Source organism: Octopus bimaculoides, chromosome 11 (genome assembly GCF_001194135.2).
Source record: "Octopus bimaculoides isolate UCB-OBI-ISO-001 chromosome 11, ASM119413v2, whole genome shotgun sequence".
NCBI lineage: Eukaryota > Metazoa > Mollusca > Cephalopoda > Octopoda > Octopodidae > Octopus > Octopus bimaculoides.
Genome location: NC_068991.1, coordinates 53,004,502 through 53,009,010, shown reverse-complemented (window position 1 = coordinate 53,009,010; position 4,509 = coordinate 53,004,502). Strand labels below are relative to the sequence as shown.

The following is a 4,509-nucleotide window of genomic DNA, read 5'->3' as shown; positions in this document are numbered from 1 at the left end:
GTGTATGTATATAGTGTGTGTATGTATGTATGTATGTATGTGTGTCTATATATGTATGTATTTGTGTGTCTGTGTTTGTCCCACCACAATCGCTTTGCAACTGATGTTGGTGTGTTTACACCCCCATAATGTAGTGGTTTGGCAAAAGAGACTGATAGAGTTATTACTAGGCTTACAAAGACTAAGTCCTGGGGTTGATTTGTTCGACTAAAGGCGGTGCTCCAGCATGGCGACAGTTAAATGACTGAAACAAGTAAAAGAATAAAAGAATATACTCGCACATAAATACAAGGTTGTATCAAAATAATTCATGGACTAGTTCTGTAGTGTGCCAATAGATAGCACCACATGGTTGCATGTGCAGTGAAAGCTAGCAGTGACTTTCTTGAGGCAGTGTGCTGAGTGACATCGCTGTGTTTACTTTGCAAGTTGTGAAATTTGTGTTTTTCTTATATGTATGTTCCGTGGCATGTGTAAGGACTTTCGAGCGAGATCGTTGCCAGTGACCCTGGACTGGCTCTTGTGCGGGTGGCACATAAAATACACCATTTTGAGCATGGCCATTGCCAGTATCGCCTGACTGGCCTTCGTAGGATTTTCGAGCGTGATCATTGCCAGTGCCCCTGGACTGGCTCTTGTGCGGGTGGCACATAAAATATACCATTTTGAGTGTGGCCGTTGCCAGTACCGCCTGACTGGCCTTCGTGCCAGTGGCACGTAAAAGCACCCACTACACTCTCTGAGTGGTTGGCGTTAGGAAGGGCATCCAGCTGTAGAAACTCTGCCAAATCAGATTGGAGCCTGGTGTAGCCATCTGGTTTCACCAGTCCTCAGTCAAATCGTCCAACCCATGCTAGCATGGAAAGCGGACATTAAACGATGATGATGATGATGATAGTCTGTGATTTTTGTTGTGGACAGGAAGTTTGGACAAAGAGCCAGCATGAAATTTTGCATGAAACTTGAGAAGTCTGCTACAGAGATACTGAGCATGCTTTGGCACACTTACGGCGATGAGACAATGGCTCATATACAATGTTTCCAGTGGCACAAGTGCTTCAAAAGCAGAACATTTCCTGGAAGACAATGAGCGATCTGGAAGATCTGCCATGAGTGTCACTCCTGGAAATGTAGAGAAAATTCATCAGCTTGTGCATGAGGATCGTCAGAGGACAATCAATGACATTTGCTGATGTTGCTGGTCTGTCGTATGGCTCCATGCAGGTAATCCTAACATTCATGGAGGATTGGATTCTTCACAACAATGCACCCTGTCACTGAGCTCTCTTCACTCATGAGTTTCTTGCCCAAAACAACATGGTATCGCTTCCACACCCACCCTATTCCTATTTCTTCCCCAAGATGAAAATGCAGCTAAAACGTCACAATTTTAACACCGTTGTCAAGATCCAGAGTGAATCGTAGGTCTTCAACTTGCTTAACCCTCTGCTGTTTAAACCGGCTATATCCAGCCCAAATATTCTGCTCATTTTATGCTCAAACTGGCCAGAACCAGTATCTCACACCTACCCTGCAATGTCATTCTAAAAATAAACAATTACATCTTTCAAATCTTGAAGCTACAAGATAATACCAGATAAATTTTTTAAAATGTAAATGAATAAGGATTACTTTTGACATATTAATTTGAATGCTAAAGGGTTAAAGGAAACAATTTCCAGGCCAAATTCCAAAAGTGGCAGGAATGCTGGGATCGGTGTATTGCTGTGCAATGTGACTATTTCAAAGGAGATGATATTAAAGCTTAAGTAAATGATTTATTTTTTATTAAACGTAATTAGTCCAGGAACTTCTTGATACCACCTCGTATGTGTGTGTCTATGTATATATATTTATGTGTGGTTTTATTCCAGACGATGTGAGGTTAAAATGAATAGGAAAGGAACAGGTGTCTAGCTTTGGGGGAGATACGTGGTTACCCCAGTTGCAAAGGGAAGAGGATGGTGGTGAAGATGTGTGAGGGTGTAGCCACAAGTTACAGGAAGGTGAATATAAGAGAAGTGATATGGGTGGGTAAGTAAGTTTGCAGGAGAGTGGCAGATGAAAAGAGGGAAATAGTGAGTGGTGAGCTCTGGTGGAGAATGTGGTCAATGATGAATATGTGTTGGAGGTGAAGGTGGAGGAAGTAGTTGTGGGTCAGGGAGTTAAAAGGTGACAGCAAAGATGGTATGAAATGTGTTAGGGTGTAAGAAAGACACACAGTGCCAGGGATGAAAGTCAGAAGTACAAGAGGGTGGAAATGGTGAGAGACAAATAAAGGTAATGGAGAGAAGACTACCATTGGCAAAAGGAGGTGTGTGCAGAGAAAGGGGAGGTGAAAGGAAATAAGGTGGAAATAGATGATTATGAAAATGCAGGTGACAAAGGAAGTGATTCCTGGGAGAGTGGTAATTGGTAGTTCAGTAGCAGGTGGATAGAATATGTGCAGTTATGCTCTCAAAATTACAGCAGCTGAATGAGTAGTGCCGCAGTCAGAAGAATGATGGAGGGATGGGTGTTAAGAAGATCAGTAGAGAAGGGAAGATACATTAGGGACAGATTGGGTACAGAAATATAGATATAATTGCTGTGTTTTTAGGACCTTGTTTGTGCTGACGTGGACAGGTTTTCTCAAGCACAGCAAATTGCCAATCATCTCAATCTTTTGTCTTCTCCTCCATGAGACTTGACATCTGGAGGTCATTCTTCACTACTTCATTCCATGTCTTCCTAAGTCTCCCTCTTCCACAGGTTCCATCCACATTTAGAGACTAGCATTTCTTTATGCCACTATCAAGAGGGAAATTTGGAGTCAACTTAAAGAGCTTGATGAGGACTACAATTTACTGGTTCAAATAATTAAAAGTTGCAAGTGGAAGGTAAGAGCAGAAAGGAGCTTGACAGAAGAATCTTGGAGGAAATGAAGAAGATGCTAGAAAAATAGAGAACTATGAATCACCTGAAGTATTCCATTTTCTGCAACGCAATCAGACAACAGGTGCTGATGCAGGCTGCAGAAGAAAGGAAAAGTCTAATAAGATGCAAGAGAGATGGCATTTAAGAACGAGGACGTTCGGGGTGACAGACAAACGGGAGATGGAAGACATATGCAAAACCTTCTACCCTAAATTTTATAATCATCAGTGAAGCTTTATCCTCTACCATCACAAATGTTGGAAGAAGTGCCACTTATTCTAGTCTGTGAGATTGAAAATTCCTTCAAACTAATAGAAACAGACAAAGCTCCTGGAGAAGATGGCATAACAGGAGAGATGAAGAGGTGAAGAGCTATGGAAAAGCCTTATTCAAAGCTTCAGTTGCTATCTGAAGGAGAGTAAAATACCTGCACTATGGAAAGAGTTGAATACCATCTTGCTTCATAAGGGTGATAAAGAAGAATTAACCCTTTAGCATTTAAACAGACCATATCAGGCCCAAATATTCCTTTTGCTTTATGTTCAAACTGACCAGATACGACCTCTCACACCTGTCTTACAATGTCATTCTAAAAATAAAGAATCACACACTATTGAAATCTTGAAGTTATGAGATACTGCAAGATTAATTCACAAGAACAAAAATAAATAAGCATTACATTTGATACAGTAATCTGAATGCTAAAGGGTTAAAAAAAATCTTGCACCCCATATGACTTTTCTCTGTTTACAATAGTCATTGTCACCAGACTATTGAAACACCTCAATGACTTGCAACAGAGTGAGCCACCAGGTTTCTGTAAGACCTACAGTGCAATGGTTGAAATCAGTAAAAGAATTTAAAATAAAGACTATTCTAATTATAGTCCTGAAAACACTCCTTTCAGTACTTTTTACTTGCAAACAATTCATCAACATAAATAATCACTGGAATATATACCATATTGGAAGGTACAAAAAATGTATGAGCATATTAGATGCACCCCAATTTCAGCGGCACATATTGAGGGAAAAATGGTTTTAGAGCATTAACCCTTTAGCATTCAGAGTATTCTCTCAAATGTAATGCTTATTTATTCATATTGTTTTTAATTAATCTTGCATTATCTTCTAGCTTTGGCATTTTGACGATGTGATTGTTTATTTTCAAAATGACATTGTTGGGTAGGTGTGAGAGGCCAGATCTGATTGGTTTGAACATAAAATAGGTAAAATATCTGGACTGTGTGTGGCTGGCTTAAATGCTAAAGGGTTAAAACTTGTGATAAGCCCAACTTGGCATACAGGACCCAGAGTGGTGTTTTGAAACTTTTTTTTTGGTAAGATGTGCATTTTATATACCATTAAATACAGTGTATTGATATGTCAAACAGACACACATGTGTCTGTATTTCATATTTCTGCATGATATATGCAATATATATATATATAATCAAATAAAAACATAGGGTAAAAAAATCAGATATTAATTAATATTGATTTATTACCAGGAAGCTAGCACATTTAATGAATCAGAGAGTTTCAGAAAAAATATCTGAGATCTTAGGGGATTAAAGTATATGTTTATATATAT

At 39.3% G+C, this 4,509-nt stretch overlaps 1 protein-coding gene across 1 annotated transcript in view; it reads left to right on the top strand.

The window, feature by feature from the left end:
* The window catches only part of LOC106873231 (lysocardiolipin acyltransferase 1), a 24,043-nt gene that overhangs the window by 9,579 nt on the left and 9,955 nt on the right, over window positions 1–4,509 (top strand). The window lies entirely within an intron of this gene.